The sequence below is a fragment of the Loxodonta africana genome, chromosome 20 (assembly GCF_030014295.1).
Source record: "Loxodonta africana isolate mLoxAfr1 chromosome 20, mLoxAfr1.hap2, whole genome shotgun sequence".
NCBI lineage: Eukaryota > Metazoa > Chordata > Mammalia > Proboscidea > Elephantidae > Loxodonta > Loxodonta africana.
The window spans coordinates 81,855,690-81,877,449 of record NC_087361.1 but is presented as its reverse complement, the minus strand read 5'-3'; positions in this window follow the sequence as shown (position 1 = coordinate 81,877,449).

Genomic DNA, 21,760 nt, shown 5'->3' with positions numbered 1-21,760 from the left:
TTCTCTTGTGTTCTGTTCTGTTCTAGTCTAACCCCTCCTACTCTACCCTCCTCTACTCTAATCGATTCGATTCGATTCAATGCCTTTCAAGGCGATTCCATGGGATTAGGCTTGAATTGGCTTGATTTAGCTCAATTTGGCTTGAATCGGGTCAATTTGGCTCGATTCTGCTCGATTCAGCATCATTAGGCTCGATCCAAACGTATCCGGCCCTCTTCAGCTCTATTCAACTCTTTTCTACTTTATTCGTCTCTATTTGGCTCCATTCGACTCCATTCCACACCATTCTACTCTGTTCGGCTCCATTCTACACTATTCTATTCTCTTCTCCCCCACCCTACTCTACTCTAATCTATTCGATTCATGGAGATTTGTCTCATTTCCTCTCCATTCGACTCGATTCAGCTCGAATTGGATCTATTCATCTCTATTCTGCACTACTCGACTCTGACTATTCTACTCTACTCCACTCTACTCCATTCTACTCTTTGTATTCTCTTCTCTTCTACTCTATGCTTCTCTAGTCTATTCCTCTGTGCCCTACCCTATTGAATCCCAGCCTAACCTACACTACTCTAAGCTGTTCTATTGAATTCGATTGCATTCGATTCGACCCGATTGGACACAATTGGACGGGATTCGGTGAGATTTCATGAGATTCAATGGGTTTTGGTGGGATTGGATGGACTTCGACGGGATTCGCTGCAATAGGATGTGATTAGGTGCGATTTGGCTCGATCTAGCTTGGCTCATTTTCTGTGTCTCTATTTGGCTCATTCCAGCTCCATTCGGCTCCATTCAGCTCGAATCTGGTCGATTTGACTTGATCGGGCTCGATTGGGCTCGATTGGGCTCCACTCAGCCCTATATGTCCCTATTCGGTGCTATTCCGCTCGATTCAACTCTTTTCTAGTCTATTCATCTCGGTTTGACTGCATTTGACTCCATTCCACACCATTCTACGCTCTTCTATTCGACAGAACCCTATCCCGCCCTAGTCTTTCCTCATCTAGTCTGTTCTTTTCGATTCTGTTGTATTGGATTCTCGTTTTCTCTTTTCTCTATTCCTTCCTATGCTACTCTACCATACCGTGCACGAAACTAAGCTATCCTGACTTATCCTCTTCTATTCTATTGGATTCTGTTTTCTCTGTTCTACCGTATGCTACCCTACCTTATGACACCCTACTGGACCATACCCTACTCCATAAAAAAAGGGGTACTCAAGAAGGGTACTAGTTTGGAAAAGGGACTACCGAAGGCAAGGGGACTAGTTCAGGCTACTAGTTAGGGCCACTGTACTAGTTAAGAGTACTAGTTCATGGACGGGTACTAGTTAAGGCTACTAGGAAGGCAAGGTACAAGTGAAGGCTACTACTTCAGGCAAGCGTATTAGTTTAGGCTACTAGTTGATGCAAGGGTACAAGTTCATACTACTAATTAAGGCCAGGGTACTAGTTAAGGCAACTGGTCAAGGCAAGGGTAGTAGCTATGGGTAGCGATAAGGCCAGGGTACTAGTTAAGACTACTAGTTAATGCCAGGGTACTAGTTGAGGCAAGGGTCCTAGTGACGGCCAGGGTACTAGTTAAGGCTGGGCTACTAGTCCATTCAAGGCTACTACTTCAGGGTACTAGTTAAGGTTTGGCTACTAGTTAAGAGGACTAGTAAGGCAAGGGTAGACGTTAAGACTGTTCCTTAAGGCAAGGCGACTCGTTAAGGGTACTATTTACCACAAGGCTTCTAGTTCAGAATACTAGGTAGGGCCACTGTACTAGTTAAGAGTACTAGTTAAGGCTACTAGGAAGGCAAGGAACGAGTTTAGGCCACTACTTCAGGCAAGAGTACTAGTGTTGTCGACTAGTCGATGCAAGGGTACATGTGAATACTACTGGCTAAGTCCAGGGTGCTAGTTAAGGCAACTGGTTAAGGCAAGGGTAGTAGTTATGGGTACTGATAAGGCCAGGCTACTAGTTAAGACTACTAGTTAATGCAAGGGTACTAGTTAAGGGGACTTGTTGAGGCAAGGGTAGCCATTAAGACTATTCCTTAAGGCAAGGCTCCTGGTTAAGGGTACTAGTTAGGACAAGGCTACCAGTTCAGGAGACTAGTTAGGGGCACTGTACTAGTTAAGAGTACTAGTAAAGGCACGGGTGCTAGTTAAGGCTGCTAGTTAAGGCAAGGTACAAATTCAGGCCACTGCTTAAGGCAAGAGTCCTAGTTAAGGCTACTAGTTGATGCAAGAATACAAGTGAATACTACTAGTTAAGGCCAGGGTACTACTTAAGGCAACTGGTTACGGCAAGGGTAGTAGTTCTGGGTACTGATACGGCCAGGGTACTAGTTCAGACTACTAGTGAATGCGAGGGTACTAGTTAAGGGTACTACTAAAGGCTGCCAGTGAAGGCCAGGGTCTGAGTTAAGGCTACTGGAGAAGGCCAGGGTACCAGTGAAGGCAAGGCTACTAGGTAAGGGTACTAGTTAAGAGAAGGCTACTAGTTCAGGATACGAGTTAGGGGCACTGTACTAGTTAAGAGTACTAGCTAAGGCACGAGTACTAGTTCAGCCCACTACTTAAGGCAAGAGTCCTAGTTAAGGCTACTCTGATGCAAGTTTACAAGTTGATACTTCTAGTTAAGGCCAGGGTCCTAGTTAAGGCAACTGGTTAAGGCAAGGCTACTAGTTAAGGCAAGGCTACTAGTTAGGGGTAGTAGTGAAGGCTTGGCCACTAGTTAAGGGTACTAGGAAGGCAAGGGCAGACGTTAAGACTATTACTTAAAGCAAGGCTACCAGTTCCGGGTACTAATTCAGACAAGGCTACTAGTTCGGGCTATTCGTTATGGCCGCTGTACTAGTTAAGAGTACTAGTTAAGGCACAGGTACTAGTTAAGGATACTAGTTCAGGCAAGGTCCAAGTGAAGGCTACTACTTAAGGCAAGACGACTAGTTTAGGCTACCAGTGGATTCAAGGGTACAAGTGAATACTACGAGTTAAGACCAGGGTACCAGTTAAGGCAGCTGGTTAAGGCCAGGGTAGGACTTATGGGGACTGAGAAGGCCAGGTACTAGTTAAGACAACTAGTTCATGCGAGGGTACTAGTGAAGGGTACTAGTTGAGGCAAGGCTACTAGTGAAGGCCAGGGTACTAGTGAAGGCTACTGGTGAAGGCCAGGGTACTAGTTAAGGCAGGGCTACTAGTTCAGGGTACTGGTAAGGCAAGGGCAGACATTAAGACTATTACTTAAGGCAAGGCTACTAGTTAAGGGTACTAGTTCAGACAAGGCTACTAGTTCAGGATACTAGTTAAGGCAAGGGGACTAGTTCAGATTCAGAATTTAGGGTACTTGTCAGGGCAAGGGTACTCTTCAAGGCTAGTTGTCTAGCCTACTGATCTATACCACTAGTCTGACTAGTCCAGCTGTCTTGTCTAGGCTACTACTCTAGACTTCTCTTGTCTACTCTACTCTAGTCTACTTTCGTCTACCCTAGTCTACCCTAGCAAAAACCACCCTACCCTAACCTTTTCGAATCTATTCAATTGGATTCGATTCAAAGCATTTCAATGTGATTGGACGCAATGAGGCTTGAATCGGCTCATTCGGCACCATCAGCTCGATTCAGCTTGAATCGCTTCGATTCAGCTTGTTTCAACTCAATTCGACTTGGTTCAGCCTTATTCGGCTCGATTCGACTCTTTTCTACTCTAGTTTTCTCTATGCAACTCCATTCGACTCCATTCTACTCTATTCTGTTCTACCCTACCCTACCCTACTCTAATCTATTCTAATGGATTCGATTGGACGCTATTCGACGCGATTCATCACGTTTTGTTTCCATTGGGCTCGATTCGGCTAGAATTGGCTCTATTCAGCTCTATTCTGCACTATTTCACTCTATTCGACTCTACTCTTCTCTGCTCTACCGTACTGTGCTATCTTCTCTTCCTTCTATTATGTACTGTTCTATTCTATTCTGTTCTACCCTCCCAGCCGCTCCCCTCCCCTTCTCTAATCTTTGATTCTGTTCGAGTCATCGCATTTTCACGCCATTCGACCCGATTAGGCTTGAATCAGATCAATTCGCTTCGAGTCGGTTCGATTGGGCTCCATTTGGCTCCATTCAGCTCCAATGGCATCGATTCTGCTGGATTCTGCTCGATTAGGCCCTCTTTGGCCCTATTCGGCCCAACTATGCTCTATTCGACTCTTTTCTACTCCATTCGTCTCTAGTCGGCTCCGTTCTAATCCATTCCACACCATTCTGCACTATTCTCCTCTATTCTCGTCTACCCTTCCCTACCCTAATCTATTCGAATGGATTCGATTTGACCCGATTCGAAGCGATTCAACGCGATTCATCTTGTTTTGTCTCCATTCGCCTCAATTCGGCTATGTTCTGCACTATCTGACTCTTTTCTACTCTATTCTATTCTGCTGGATTCTTTCTCTTCTGTTCTGTTCTCTCCTATTCTGTTGGACTCTGTTCTATCCTACCCTACCCAACCCTACTGCACCCCACCCAAACCCACCCTACTTGAATCTATTTGATTCAATTCGATTCACTTCGACGCGATTGGACAGGATTTGAGGGGATTCGACAAGGTTCGAAGGCATTTGACGGGATTCAAAGAGATTAGGCGAGATTCCATACGATTCGACGTGATTCAGCAGAATTCTAGGAGATTGGACGCAATTCGAAGTTATTGGACGTGATGGGGCGTGATTCGTCGTGATTCGACGACATTCGATGCAATCCGATGCGATACGAAGCGATTCGACCCGGTCCGACACAAAACGATGTGATTTGATGCGATTCGACGTGATTCGACGTGATTCGACGCTATTCAGTGCCAGTCGGCGTGATTCTGCTTGATTCAGCTGGATTAGGTGCGAATCGGCTCTATAGGGCTCCTTTACGTCTCGATTCGGCTCCATTCAGCTCTGTTTTCTCTATTCGTCTCTATTTGGCCTATTCGTCTCTAATCGACTCTATTCGAGTCTATTCGACCCTACTCTTTTCTACTCTATTCTATTCCTTCTATTCTGTTCTAATCTCTTCTAGTCTACTCTACTCTATTCTATTCCACCCTCCTCTCCCCTTCTCTAATCTAGACGTTTGGATTGCATTGGATGCATTGAACGGGATTCGACGTGATTAAGCTTGAATCAGCTCGATTCTATTCCATTTGGCTCTATTCGGTTCGTTTGGCTTGAATTGCTTCGATTCTGCTCAATTCCGCCTCTTTCGGCCCTATTCTGCTCTATTCGACTCTTCTCTACTCTTTTTGTCTCTATTTGACTCCATTCTACTCCATTCTATTTATTCCACACCATTCTACACTATTCTGCTCTACTCTAGCCTACACCACTCTAATTTACTCGAATCGATTAGACGTGATTCCTCTCATTTCGACTCCATTCGGCTCTATTCAGCTGTATTCGAGTCTACCCTATTATACACTAGCCTACTCTATCGTACTCTAATCTACTCTTCTCTATTTTCTTTCTTCTTCCTATTCTGTTCTGTTCTAGTCTACTCTATTCTACCCTACCCTATGCTACCCAACTCTACTCTATTCTAATCCATTGGATTGGATTGGATTCAACCCATTTGGACACGATTCGGCTCAGTTTGGCTCTATTTAGCTCCGTTCGAATCTATTCTACTCTACTCTGTTTCCCTCTACGCTACTCTAGCCTACTGTTTTCTGTATTCGTTCTGTATTGTTCTGTTCTCTTCTATTCTCTTCTGTTTTATTCTATGCTACTCTACTTTATTCCACCCTGCCATACCCGAACCTCCCCTACTCTAATCTGTTCAATTCGATTCCATGAATTTGGACACGATTCAGGTCGAATTGGTTCGATTCATGTCCATTCGGCTCCATTTGGCTCGAAGAGTGTCGATTCAACTGGATTAGGCTCCATTAGGCTCGATTTACTGGATTTGGCTCAATTCAGCTCAATTCAGCTCGATTCGGCCCTCTTCGGCCCTCTTCAGCACTATTCGGCTCTATTCGGCTCTCTTCTACTCCTTTCGACTCCATTCGATTGCGTTGCACAGCATTCTACTCCACTCAACACTGTTTTACTCTACCCTACCCTAATTGACTGGAATTGGTTCGAGGGGATTCAACGCGATTTGCCTTGTTTCTTCTCCATTTGGCTCGCTTCGACTCTATTCGACTCTGTTCTACTCTACACTATTCTGCTCTGCTCTAACCTTTTGGACTCGATTCTCTTGTATTCTTTTTATTCTCTTTTACTGTGTTCAATTCTCTTCTACTCTATTTTAACCAACCCTACTCTAATCTATTCCACTGGATTCGATTCCACGCATTTCGATGCGATTCGGCTCCAATCGGCTCCGTTGCACTCCATTCATCCCTCTTGGGCTCTCATCGGTTCGATTCAGTTCTAATCGGCTCCATTTCGCCCTGGTCAGTTCTATTCAGCTTGAATAGGCTCTATTCAACTCTATATGGCTCTATGAGTCTACTCAACTCTATTATCTCTTTTCAACTCCATTCTACACCATTCTACTCCATCCGACTGTATTCTTCTCTATTCTATTGTCTTGTACTCTACCCTTCTCTAGTCTATTCTAATCGATTCGATTGGATTGGACTTGAATGGATGGGATTCAATGCAATTCAACGGGATTCGACGCGATCCAGCATGATTCCGCGGGATTCGGCGCCATTCATCTTGATTTCTATCACGTTGGGTCTTTTGGGCTCTATTTTGCTCTAGTCGCCAATATTCAACTCTATTCTTCTAGACTCTGCACTACTCGACCCTATTCTAGTCTTTCAGTTCTCTTCTATCCTGTTCTGTTCTGTTCTACTGCATTTTGGTCTATCCTACCCTACTCTAACTTAGCCTACTGCAATCTGTTCTATTCTATTCAACAGACTTGAACGGGATTCGACCTGATTCAGGTCCTATCGGCTCGAATCAGCTCCTTTTTGTGCGAATTCAACTCGATTCGGTTGGACTTGGCCCTTTTCCTCTCTATTCGGCTCATTTCGGCAGGATTTGACTCGATTTGACTCTAGTCTACTCTTCTCTATTCTTTCTGGTCTATTCTAATCTATTCTTTTCTACCCTCCCCTCCCCTCATCTTACCTGCCCTACACTAAACTATTGGATTGGATTCGACACTTTTCAACGCGATTCGACATGATTCTTCTCGATTCACCTCGAATTTGGTGGATTTGGCTGCATTCAGCTCTGTTTGGCTCTATTCAACTCTATTGGACTCTATTCTACTGTACTCGTCTCTACTTCATTCTATTCGATTCTTTCTCTTGTGTTCTGTTCTGTTCTAGTCTAACCCCTCCTACTCTACCCTCCTCTACTCTAATCGATTCGATTCGATTCAATGCCTTTCAAGGCGATTCCATGGGATTAGGCTTGAATTGGCTTGATTTAGCTCAATTTGGCTTGAATCGGGTCAATTTGGCTCGATTCTGCTCGATTCAGCATCATTAGGCTCGATCCAAACGTATCCGGCCCTCTTCAGCTCTATTCAACTCTTTTCTACTTTATTCGTCTCTATTTGGCTCCATTCGACTCCATTCCACACCATTCTACTCTGTTCGGCTCCATTCTACACTATTCTATTCTCTTCTCCCCCACCCTACTCTACTCTAATCTATTCGATTCATGGAGATTTGTCTCATTTCCTCTCCATTCGACTCGATTCAGCTCGAATTGGATCTATTCATCTCTATTCTGCACTACTCGACTCTGACTATTCTACTCTACTCCACTCTACTCCATTCTACTCTTTGTATTCTCTTCTCTTCTACTCTATGCTTCTCTAGTCTATTCCTCTGTGCCCTACCCTATTGAATCCCAGCCTAACCTACACTACTCTAAGCTGTTCTATTGAATTCGATTGCATTCGATTCGACCCGATTGGACACAATTGGACGGGATTCGGTGAGATTTCATGAGATTCAATGGGTTTTGGTGGGATTGGATGGACTTCGACGGGATTCGCTGCAATAGGATGTGATTAGGTGCGATTTGGCTCGATCTAGCTTGGCTCATTTTCTGTGTCTCTATTTGGCTCATTCCAGCTCCATTCGGCTCCATTCAGCTCGAATCTGGTCGATTTGACTTGATCGGGCTCGATTGGGCTCGATTGGGCTCCACTCAGCCCTATATGTCCCTATTCGGTGCTATTCCGCTCGATTCAACTCTTTTCTAGTCTATTCATCTCGGTTTGACTGCATTTGACTCCATTCCACACCATTCTACGCTCTTCTATTCGACAGAACCCTATCCCGCCCTAGTCTTTCCTCATCTAGTCTGTTCTTTTCGATTCTGTTGTATTGGATTCTCGTTTTCTCTTTTCTCTATTCCTTCCTATGCTACTCTACCATACCGTGCACGAAACTAAGCTATCCTGACTTATCCTCTTCTATTCTATTGGATTCTGTTTTCTCTGTTCTACCGTATGCTACCCTACCTTATGACACCCTACTGGACCATACCCTACTCCATAAAAAAAGGGGTACTCAAGAAGGGTACTAGTTTGGAAAAGGGACTACCGAAGGCAAGGGGACTAGTTCAGGCTACTAGTTAGGGCCACTGTACTAGTTAAGAGTACTAGTTCATGGACGGGTACTAGTTAAGGCTACTAGGAAGGCAAGGTACAAGTGAAGGCTACTACTTCAGGCAAGCGTATTAGTTTAGGCTACTAGTTGATGCAAGGGTACAAGTTCATACTACTAATTCAGGCCAGGGTACTAGTTAAGGCAACTGGTCAAGGCAAGGGTAGTAGCTATGGGTAGCGATAAGGCCAGGGTACTAGTTAAGACTACTAGTTAATGCCAGGGTACTAGTTGAGGCAAGGGTCCTAGTGACGGCCAGGGTACTAGTTAAGGCTGGGCTACTAGTCCATTCAAGGCTACTACTTCAGGGTACTAGTTAAGGTTTGGCTACTAGTTAAGAGGACTAGTAAGGCAAGGGTAGACGTTAAGACTGTTCCTTAAGGCAAGGCGACTCGTTAAGGGTACTATTTACCACAAGGCTTCTAGTTCAGAATACTAGGTAGGGCCACTGTACTAGTTAAGAGTACTAGTTAAGGCTACTAGGAAGGCAAGGAACGAGTTTAGGCCACTACTTCAGGCAAGAGTACTAGTGTTGTCGACTAGTCGATGCAAGGGTACATGTGAATACTACTGGCTAAGTCCAGGGTGCTAGTTAAGGCAACTGGTTAAGGCAAGGGTAGTAGTTATGGGTACTGATAAGGCCAGGCTACTAGTTAAGACTACTAGTTAATGCAAGGGTACTAGTTAAGGGGACTTGTTGAGGCAAGGGTAGCCATTAAGACTATTCCTTAAGGCAAGGCTCCTGGTTAAGGGTACTAGTTAGGAGAAGGCTACCAGTTCAGGAGACTAGTTAGGGGCACTGTACTAGTTAAGAGTACTAGTAAAGGCACGGGTGCTAGTTAAGGCTGCTAGTTAAGGCAAGGTACAAATTCAGGCCACTGCTTAAGGCAAGAGTCCTAGTTAAGGCTACTAGTTGATGCAAGAATACAAGTGAATACTACTAGTTAAGGCCAGGGTACTACTTAAGGCAACTGGTTACGGCAAGGGTAGTAGTTCTGGGTACTGATACGGCCAGGGTACTAGTTCAGACTACTAGTGAATGCGAGGGTACTAGTTAAGGGTACTACTAAAGGCTGCCAGTGAAGGCCAGGGTCTGAGTTAAGGCTACTGGAGAAGGCCAGGGTACCAGTGAAGGCAAGGCTACTAGGTAAGGGTACTAGTTAAGAGAAGGCTACTAGTTCAGGATACGAGTTAGGGGCACTGTACTAGTTAAGAGTACTAGCTAAGGCACGAGTACTAGTTCAGCCCACTACTTAAGGCAAGAGTCCTAGTTAAGGCTACTCTGATGCAAGTTTACAAGTTGATACTTCTAGTTAAGGCCAGGGTCCTAGTTAAGGCAACTGGTTAAGGCAAGGCTACTAGTTAAGGCAAGGCTACTAGTTAGGGGTAGTAGTGAAGGCTTGGCCACTAGTTAAGGGTACTAGGAAGGCAAGGGCAGACGTTAAGACTATTACTTAAAGCAAGGCTACCAGTTCCGGGTACTAATTCAGACAAGGCTACTAGTTCGGGCTATTCGTTATGGCCGCTGTACTAGTTAAGAGTACTAGTTAAGGCACAGGTACTAGTTAAGGATACTAGTTCAGGCAAGGTCCAAGTGAAGGCTACTACTTAAGGCAAGACGACTAGTTTAGGCTACCAGTGGATTCAAGGGTACAAGTGAATACTACGAGTTAAGACCAGGGTACCAGTTAAGGCAGCTGGTTAAGGCCAGGGTAGGACTTATGGGGACTGAGAAGGCCAGGTACTAGTTAAGACAACTAGTTCATGCGAGGGTACTAGTGAAGGGTACTAGTTGAGGCAAGGCTACTAGTGAAGGCCAGGGTACTAGTGAAGGCTACTGGTGAAGGCCAGGGTACTAGTTAAGGCAGGGCTACTAGTTCAGGGTACTGGTAAGGCAAGGGCAGACATTAAGACTATTACTTAAGGCAAGGCTACTAGTTAAGGGTACTAGTTCAGACAAGGCTACTAGTTCAGGATACTAGTTAAGGCAAGGGGACTAGTTCAGATTCAGAATTTAGGGTACTTGTCAGGGCAAGGGTACTCTTCAAGGCTAGTTGTCTAGCCTACTGATCTATACCACTAGTCTGACTAGTCCAGCTGTCTTGTCTAGGCTACTACTCTAGACTTCTCTTGTCTACTCTACTCTAGTCTACTTTCGTCTACCCTAGTCTACCCTAGCAAAAACCACCCTACCCTAACCTTTTCGAATCTATTCAATTGGATTCGATTCAAAGCATTTCAATGTGATTGGACGCAATGAGGCTTGAATCGGCTCATTCGGCACCATCAGCTCGATTCAGCTTGAATCGCTTCGATTCAGCTTGTTTCAACTCAATTCGACTTGGTTCAGCCTTATTCGGCTCGATTCGACTCTTTTCTACTCTAGTTTTCTCTATGCAACTCCATTCGACTCCATTCTACTCTATTCTGTTCTACCCTACCCTACCCTACTCTAATCTATTCTAATGGATTCGATTGGACGCTATTCGACGCGATTCATCACGTTTTGTTTCCATTGGGCTCGATTCGGCTAGAATTGGCTCTATTCAGCTCTATTCTGCACTATTTCACTCTATTCGACTCTACTCTTCTCTGCTCTACCGTACTGTGCTATCTTCTCTTCCTTCTATTATGTACTGTTCTATTCTATTCTGTTCTACCCTCCCAGCCGCTCCCCTCCCCTTCTCTAATCTTTGATTCTGTTCGAGTCATCGCATTTTCACGCCATTCGACCCGATTAGGCTTGAATCAGATCAATTCGCTTCGAGTCGGTTCGATTGGGCTCCATTTGGCTCCATTCAGCTCCAATGGCATCGATTCTGCTGGATTCTGCTCGATTAGGCCCTCTTTGGCCCTATTCGGCCCAACTATGCTCTATTCGACTCTTTTCTACTCCATTCGTCTCTAGTCGGCTCCGTTCTAATCCATTCCACACCATTCTGCACTATTCTCGTCTACCCTTCCCTACCCTAATCTATTCGAATGGATTCGATTTGACCCGATTCGAAGCGATTCAACGCGATTCATCTTGTTTTGTCTCCATTCGCCTCAATTCGGCTATGTTCTGCACTATCTGACTCTTTTCTACTCTATTCTATTCTGCTGGATTCTTTCTCTTCTGTTCTGTTCTCTCCTATTCTGTTGGACTCTGTTCTATCCTACCCTACCCAACCCTACTGCACCCCACCCAAACCCACCCTACTTGAATCTATTTGATTCAATTCGATTCACTTCGACGCGATTGGACAGGATTTGAGGGGATTCGACAAGGTTCGAAGGCATTTGACGGGATTCAAAGAGATTAGGCGAGATTCCATACGATTCGACGTGATTCAGCAGAATTCTAGGAGATTGGACGCAATTCGAAGTTATTGGACGTGATGGGGCGTGATTCGTCGTGATTCGACGACATTCGATGCAATCCGATGCGATACGAAGCGATTCGACCCGGTCCGACACAAAACGATGTGATTTGATGCGATTCGACGTGATTCGACGTGATTCGACGCTATTCAGTGCCAGTCGGCGTGATTCTGCTTGATTCAGCTGGATTAGGTGCGAATCGGCTCTATAGGGCTCCTTTACGTCTCGATTCGGCTCCATTCAGCTCTGTTTTCTCTATTCGTCTCTATTTGGCCTATTCGTCTCTAATCGACTCTATTCGAGTCTATTCGACCCTACTCTTTTCTACTCTATTCTATTCCTTCTATTCTGTTCTAATCTCTTCTAGTCTACTCTACTCTATTCTATTCCACCCTCCTCTCCCCTTCTCTAATCTAGACGTTTGGATTGCATTGGATGCATTGAACGGGATTCGACGTGATTAAGCTTGAATCAGCTCGATTCTATTCCATTTGGCTCTATTCGGTTCGTTTGGCTTGAATTGCTTCGATTCTGCTCAATTCCGCCTCTTTCGGCCCTATTCTGCTCTATTCGACTCTTCTCTACTCTTTTTGTCTCTATTTGACTCCATTCTACTCCATTCTATTTATTCCACACCATTCTACACTATTCTGCTCTACTCTAGCCTACACCACTCTAATTTACTCGAATCGATTAGACGTGATTCCTCTCATTTCGACTCCATTCGGCTCTATTCAGCTGTATTCGAGTCTACCCTATTATACACTAGCCTACTCTATCGTACTCTAATCTACTCTTCTCTATTTTCTTTCTTCTTCCTATTCTGTTCTGTTCTAGTCTACTCTATTCTACCCTACCCTATGCTACCCAACTCTACTCTATTCTAATCCATTGGATTGGATTGGATTCAACCCATTTGGACACGATTCGGCTCAGTTTGGCTCTATTTAGCTCCGTTCGAATCTATTCTACTCTACTCTGTTTCCCTCTACGCTACTCTAGCCTACTATTTTCTGTATTCGTTCTGTATTGTTCTGTTCTCTTCTAGTCTCTTCTGTTTTATTCTATGCTACTCTACTCTATTCCACCCTGCCATACCCGAACCTCCCCTACTCTAATCTGTTCAATTCGATTCCATGAATTTGGACACGATTCAGGTCGAATTGGTTCGATTCATGTCCATTCGGCTCCATTTGGCTCGAAGAGTGTCGATTCAACTGGATTAGGCTCCATTAGGCTCGATTTACTGGATTTGGCTCAATTCAGCTCAATTCAGCTCGATTCGGCCCTCTTCGGCCCTCTTCAGCACTATTCGGCTCTATTCGGCTCTCTTCTACTCCTTTCGACTCCATTCGATTGCGTTGCACAGCATTCTACTCCACTCAACACTGTTTTACTCTACCCTACCCTAATTGACTGGAATTGGTTCGAGGGGATTCAACGCGATTTGCCTTGTTTCTTCTCCATTTGGCTCGCTTCGACTCTATTCGACTCTGTTCTACTCTACACTATTCTGCTCTGCTCTAACCTTTTGGACTCGATTCTCTTGTATTCTTTTTATTCTCTTTTACTGTGTTCAATTCTCTTCTACTCTATTTTAACCAACCCTACTCTAATCTATTCCACTGGATTCGATTCCACGCATTTCGATGCGATTCGGCTCCAATCGGCTCCGTTGCACTCCATTCATCCCTCTTGGGCTCTCATCGGTTCGATTCAGTTCTAATCGGCTCCATTTCGCCCTGGTCAGTTCTATTCAGCTTGAATAGGCTCTATTCAACTCTATATGGCTCTATGAGTCTACTCAACTCTATTATCTCTTTTCAACTCCATTCTACACCATTCTACTCCATCCGACTGTATTCTTCTCTATTCTATTGTCTTGTACTCTACCCTTCTCTAGTCTATTCTAATCGATTCGATTGGATTGGACTTGAATGGATGGGATTCAATGCAATTCAACGGGATTCGACGCGATCCAGCATGATTCCGCGGGATTCGGCGCCATTCATCTTGATTTCTATCACGTTGGGTCTTTTGGGCTCTATTTTGCTCTAGTCGCCAATATTCAACTCTATTCTTCTAGACTCTGCACTACTCGACCCTATTCTAGTCTTTCAGTTCTCTTCTATCCTGTTCTGTTCTGTTCTACTGCATTTTGGTCTATCCTACCCTACTCTAACTTAGCCTACTGCAATCTGTTCTATTCTATTCAACAGACTTGAACGGGATTCGACCTGATTCAGGTCCTATCGGCTCGAATCAGCTCCTTTTTGTGCGAATTCAACTCGATTCGGTTGGACTTGGCCCTTTTCCTCTCTATTCGGCTCATTTCGGCAGGATTTGACTCGATTTGACTCTAGTCTACTCTTCTCTATTCTTTCTGGTCTATTCTAATCTATTCTTTTCTACCCTCCCCTCCCCTCATCTTACCTGCCCTACACTAAACTATTGGATTGGATTCGACACTTTTCAACGCGATTCGACATGATTCTTCTCGATTCACCTCGAATTTGGTGGATTTGGCTGCATTCAGCTCTGTTTGGCTCTATTCAACTCTATTGGACTCTATTCTACTGTACTCGTCTCTACTTCATTCTATTCGATTCTTTCTCTTGTGTTCTGTTCTGTTCTAGTCTAACCCCTCCTACTCTACCCTCCTCTACTCTAATCGATTCGATTCGATTCAATGCCTTTCAAGGCGATTCCATGGGATTAGGCTTGAATTGGCTTGATTTAGCTCAATTTGGCTTGAATCGGGTCAATTTGGCTCGATTCTGCTCGATTCAGCATCATTAGGCTCGATCCAAACGTATCCGGCCCTCTTCAGCTCTATTCAACTCTTTTCTACTTTATTCGTCTCTATTTGGCTCCATTCGACTCCATTCCACACCATTCTACTCTGTTCGGCTCCATTCTACACTATTCTATTCTCTTCTCCCCCACCCTACTCTACTCTAATCTATTCGATTCATGGAGATTTGTCTCATTTCCTCTCCATTCGACTCGATTCAGCTCGAATTGGATCTATTCATCTCTATTCTGCACTACTCGACTCTGACTATTCTACTCTACTCCACTCTACTCCATTCTACTCTTTGTATTCTCTTCTCTTCTACTCTATGCTTCTCTAGTCTATTCCTCTGTGCCCTACCCTATTGAATCCCAGCCTAACCTACACTACTCTAAGCTGTTCTATTGAATTCGATTGCATTCGATTCGACCCGATTGGACACAATTGGACGGGATTCGGTGAGATTTCATGAGATTCAATGGGTTTTGGTGGGATTGGATGGACTTCGACGGGATTCGCTGCAATAGGATGTGATTAGGTGCGATTTGGCTCGATCTAGCTTGGCTCATTTTCTGTGTCTCTATTTGGCTCATTCCAGCTCCATTCGGCTCCATTCAGCTCGAATCTGGTCGATTTGACTTGATCGGGCTCGATTGGGCTCGATTGGGCTCCACTCAGCCCTATATGTCCCTATTCGGTGCTATTCCGCTCGATTCAACTCTTTTCTAGTCTATTCATCTCGGTTTGACTGCATTTGACTCCATTCCACACCATTCTACGCTCTTCTATTCGACAGAACCCTATCCCGCCCTAGTCTTTCCTCATCTAGTCTGTTCTTTTCGATTCTGTTGTATTGGATTCTCGTTTTCTCTTTTCTCTATTCCTTCCTATGCTACTCTACCATACCCTACACGAAACTAAGCTATCCTGACTTATCCTCTTCTATTCTATTGGATTCTGTTTTCTCTGTTCTACCGTATGCTACCCTACCTTATGACACCCTACTGGACCATACCCTACTCCATAAAAAAAGGGGTACTCAAGAAGGGTACTAGTTTGGAAAAGGGACTACCTAAGGCAAGGGGACTAGTTCAGGCTACTAGTTAGGGCCACTGTACTAGTTAAGAGTACTAGTTCATGGACGGGTACTAGTTAAGGCTACTAGGAAGGCAAGGTACAAGTGAAGGCTACTACTTCAGGCAAGCGTATTAGTTTAGGCTACTAGTTGATGCAAGGGTACAAGTTCATACTACTAATTCAGGCCAGGGTACTAGTTAAGGCAACTGGTCAAGGCAAGGGTAGTAGCTATGGGTAGCGATAAGGCCAGGGTACTAGTTAAGACTACTAGTTAATGCCAGGGTACTAGTTGAGGCAAGGGTCCTAGTGACGGCCAGGGTACTAGTTAAGGCTGGGCTACTAGTCCATTCAAGGCTACTACTTCAGGGTACTAGTTAAGGTTTGGCTACTAGTTAAGAGGACTAGTAAGGCAAGGGTAGACGTTAAGACTGTTCCTTAAGGCAAGGTGACTCGTTAAGGGTACTATTTACCACAAGGCTTCTAGTTCAGAATACTAGGTAGGGCCACTGTACTAGTTAAGAGTACTAGTTAAGGCTACTAGGAAGGCAAGGAACGAGTTTAGGCCACTACTTCAGGCAAGAGTACTAGTGTTGTCTACTAGTCGATGCAAGGGTACATGTGAATACTACTGGCTAAGTCCAGGGTGCTAGTTAAGGCAACTGGTTAAGGCAAGGGTAGTAGTTATGGGTACTGATAAGGCCAGGCTACTAGTTAAGACTACTAGTTAATGCAAGGGTACTAGTTAAGGGGACTTGTTGAGGCAAGGGTAGCCATTAAGACTATTCCTTAAGGCAAGGCTCCTGGTTAAGGGTACTAGTTAGGACAAGGCTACCAGTTCAGGAGACTAGTTAGGGGCACTGTACTAGTTAAGAGTACTAGTAAAGGCACGGGTGCTAGTTAAGGCTGCTAGTTAAGGCAAGGTACAAATTCAGGCCACTGCTTAAGGCAAGAGTCCTAGTTAAGGCTACTAGTTGATGCAAGAATACAAGTGAATACTACTAGTTAAGGCCAGGGTACTACTTAAGGCAACTGGTTACGGCAAGGGTAGTAGTTCTGGGTACTGATACGGCCAGGGTACTAGTTCAGACTACTAGTGAATGCGAGGGTACTAGTTAAGGGTACTACTAAAGGCTGCCAGTGAAGGCCAGGGTCTGAGTTAAGGCTACTGGAGAAGGCCAGGGTACCAGTGAAGGCAAGGCTACTAGGTAAGGGTACTAGTTAAGAGAAGGCTACTAGTTCAGGATACGAGTTAGGGGCACTGTACTAGTTAAGAGTACTAGCTAAGGCACGAGTACTAGTTCAGCCCACTACTTAAGGCAAGAGTCCTAGTTAAGGCTACTCTGATGCAAGTTTACAAGTTGATACTTCTAGTTAAGGCCAGGGTCCTAGTTAAGGCAACTGGTTAAGGCAAGGCTACTAGTTAAGGCAAGGCTACTAGTTAGGGGTAGTAGTGAAGGCTTGGCTACTAGTTAAGGGTACTAGGAAGGCAAGGGCAGACGTTAAGACTATTACTTAAAGCAAGGCTACCAGTTCCGGGTACTAATTCAGACAAGGCTACTAGTTCGGGCTATTCGTTATGGCCGCTGTACTAGTTAAGAGTACTAGTTAAGGCACAGGTACTAGTTAAGGATACTAGTTCAGGCAAGGTCCAAGTGAAGGCTACTACTTAAGGCAAGACGACTAGTTTAGGCTACCAGTGGATTCAAGGGTACAAGTGAATACTACGAGTTAAGACCAGGGTACCAGTTAAGGCAGCTGGTTAAGGCCAGGGTAGGACTTATGGGGACTGAGAAGGCCAGGTACTAGTTAAGACAACTAGTTCATGCGAGGGTACTAGTGAAGGGTACTAGTTGAGGCAAGGCTACTAGTGAAGGCCAGGGTACTAGTGAAGGCTACTGGTGAAGGCCAGGGTACTAGTTAAGGCAGGGCTACTAGTTCAGGGTACTGGTAAGGCAAGGGCAGACATTAAGACTATTACTTAAGGCAAGGCTACTAGTTAAGGGTACTAGTTCAGACAAGGCTACTAGTTCAGGATACTAGTTAAGGCAAGGGGACTAGTTCAGATTCAGAATTTAGGGTACTTGTCAGGGCAAGGGTACTCTTCAAGGCTAGTTGTCTAGCCTACTGATCTATACCACTAGTCTGACTAGTCCAGCTGTCTTGTCTAGGCTACTAGTCTAGACTTCTCTTGTCTACTCTACTCTAGTCTACTTTCGTCTACCCTAGTCTACCCTAGCAAAAACCACCCTACCCTAACCTTTTCGAATCTATTCAATTGGATTCGATTCAAAGCATTTCAATGTGATTGGACGCGATGAGGCTTGAATCGGCTCATTCGGCACCATCAGCTCGATTCAGCTTGAATCGCTTCGATTCAGCTTGTTTCAACTCAATTCGACTTGGTTCAGCCTTATTCGGCTCGATTCGACTCTTTTCTACTCTAGTTTTCTCTATGCAACTCCATTCGACTCCATTCTACTCTATTCTGTTCTACCCTACCCTACCCTACTCTAATCTATTCTAATGGATTCGATTGGACGCTATTCGACGCGATTCATCACGTTTTGTTTCCATTGGGCTCGATTCGGCTAGAATTGGCTCTATTCAGCTCTATTCTGCACTATTTCACTCTATTCGACTCTACTCTTCTCTGCTCTACCGTACTGTGCTATCTTCTCTTCCTTCTATTATGTACTGTTCTATTCTATTCTGTTCTACCCTCCCAGCCGCTCCCCTCCCCTTCTCTAATCTTTGATTCTGTTCGAGTCATCGCATTTTCACGCCATTCGACCCGATTAGGCTTGAATCAGATCAATTCGCTTCGAGTCGGTTCGATTGGGCTCCATTTGGCTCCATTCAGCTCCAATGGCATCGATTCTGCTGGATTCTGCTCGATTAGGCCCTCTTTGGCCCTATTCGGCCCAACTATGCTCTATTCGACTCTTTTCTACTCCATTCGTCTCTAGTCGGCTCCGTTCTAATCCATTCCACACCATTCTGCACTATTCTCCTCTATTCTCGTCTACCCTTCCCTACCCTAATCTATTCGAATGGATTCGATTTGACCCGATTCGAAGCGATTCAACGCGATTCATCTTGTTTTGTCTCCATTCGCCTCAATTCGGCTATGTTCTGCACTATCTGACTCTTTTCTACTCTATTCTATTCTGCTGGATTCTTTCTCTTCTGTTCTGTTCTCTCCTATTCTGTTGGACTCTGTTCTATCCTACCCTACCCAACCCTACTGCACCCCACCCAAACCCACCCTACTTGAATCTATTTGATTCAATTCGATTCACTTCGACGCGATTGGACAGGATTTGAGGGGATTCGACAAGGTTCGAAGGCATTTGACGGGATTCAAAGAGATTAGGCGAGATTCCATACGATTCGACGTGATTCAGCAGAATTCTAGGAGATTGGACGCAATTCGAAGTTATTGGACGTGATGGGGCGTGATTCGTCGTGATTCGACGACATTCGATGCAATCCGATGCGATACGAAGCGATTCGACCCGGTCCGACACAAAACGATGTGATTTGATGCGATTCGACGTGATTCGACGTGATTCGACGCTATTCAGTGACAGTCGGCGTGATTCTGCTTGATTCAGCTGGATTAGGTGCGAATCGGCTCTATAGGGCTCCTTTACGTCTCGATTCGGCTCCATTCAGCTCTGTTTTCTCTATTCGTCTCTATTTGGCCTATTCGTCTCTAATCGACTCTATTCGAGTCTATTCGACCCTACTCTTTTCTACTCTATTCTATTCCTTCTATTCTGTTCTAATCTCTTCTAGTCTACTCTACTCTATTCTATTCCACCCTCCTCTCCCCTTCTCTAATCTAGACGTTTGGATTGCATTGGATGCATTGAACGGGATTCGACGTGATTAAGCTTGAATCAGCTCGATTCTATTCCATTTGGCTCTATTCGGTTCGTTTGGCTTGAATTGCTTCGATTCTGCTCAATTCCGCCTCTTTCGGCCCTATTCTGCTCTATTCGACTCTTCTCTACTCTTTTTGTCTCTATTTGACTCCATTCTACTCCATTCTATTTATTCCACACCATTCTACACTATTCTGCTCTACTCTAGCCTACACCACTCTAATTTACTCGAATCGATTAGACGTGATTCCTCTCATTTCGACTCCATTCGGCTCTATTCAGCTGTATTCGAGTCTACCCTATTATACACTAGCCTACTCTATCGTACTCTAATCTACTCTTCTCTATTTTCTTTCTTCTTCCTATTCTGTTCTGTTCTAGTCTACTCTATTCTACCCTACCCTATGCTACCCAACTCTACTCTATTCTAATCCATTGGATTGGATTGGATTCAACCCATTTGGACATGATTCGGCTCAGTTTGGCTCTATTTAGCTCCGTTCGAATCTATTCTACTCTACTCTGTTTCCCTCTACGCTACTCTAGCCTACTGTTTTCTGTATTCGTTCTGTATTGTTCTGTTCTCTTCTATTCTCTTCTGTTTTATTCTATGCTACTCTACTTTATTCCACCCTGCCATACCCGAACCTCCCCTACTCTAATCTGTTCAATTCGATTCCATGAATTTGGACACGATTCAGGTCGAATTGGTTCGATTCATGTCCATTCGGCTCCATTTGGCTCGAAGAGTGTCGATTCAACTGGATTAGGCTCCATTAGGCTCGATTTACTGGATTTGGCTCAATTCAGCTCAATTCAGCTCGATTCGGCCCTCTTCGGCCCTCTTCAGCACTATTCGGCTCTATTCGGCTCTCTTCTACTCCTTTCGACTCCATTCGATTGCGTTGCACAGCATTCTACTCCACTCAACACTGTTTTACTCTACCCTACCCTAATTGACTGGAATTGGTTCGAGGGGATTCAACGCGATTTGCCTTGTTTCTTCTCCATTTGGCTCGCTTTGACTCTATTCGACTCTGTTCTACTCTACACTATTCTGCTCTGCTCTAACCTTTTGGACTCGATTCTCTTGTATTCTTTTTATTCTCTTTTACTGTGTTCAATTCTCTTCTACTCTATTTTAACCAACCCTACTCTAATCTATTCCACTGGATTCGATTCCACGCATTTCGATGCGATTCGGCTCCAATCGGCTCCGTTGCACTCCATTCATCCCTCTTGGGCTCTCATCGGTTCGATTCAGTTCTAACCGGCTCCATTTCGCCCTGGTCAGTTCTATTCAGCTTGAATAGGCTCTATTCAACTCTATATGGCTCTATGAGTCTACTCAACTCTATTATCTCTTTTCAACTCCATTCTACACCATTCTACTCCATCCGACTGTATTCTTCTCTATTCTATTGTCTTGTACTCTACCCTTCTCTAGTCTATTCTAATCGATTCGATTGGATTGGACTTGAATGGATGGGATTCAATGCATTTCAACGGGATTCGACGCGATCCAGCATGATTCCGCGGGATTCGGCGCCATTCATCTTGATTTCTATCACGTTGGGTCTTTTGGGCTCTATTTTGCTCTAGTCGGCAATATTCAACTCTATTCTTCTAGACTCTGCACTACTCGACCCTATTCTAGTCTTTCAGTTCTCTTCTCTCCTGTTCTGTTCTGTTCTACTGCATTTTGGTCTATCCTACCCTACTCTAACTTAGCCTACTGCAATCTGTTCTATTCTATTCAACAGACTTGAACGGGATTCGACCTGATTCAGGTCCTATCGGCTCGAATCAGCTCCTTTTTGTGCGAATTCAACTCGATTCGGTTGGACTTGGCCCTTTTCCTCTCTATTCGGCTCATTTCGGCAGGATTTGACTCGATTTGACTCTAGTCTACTCTTCTCTATTCTTTCTGGTCTATTCTAATCTATTCTTTTCTACCCTCCCCTCCCCTCATCTTACCTGCCCTACACTAAACTATTGGATTGGATTCGACACTTTTC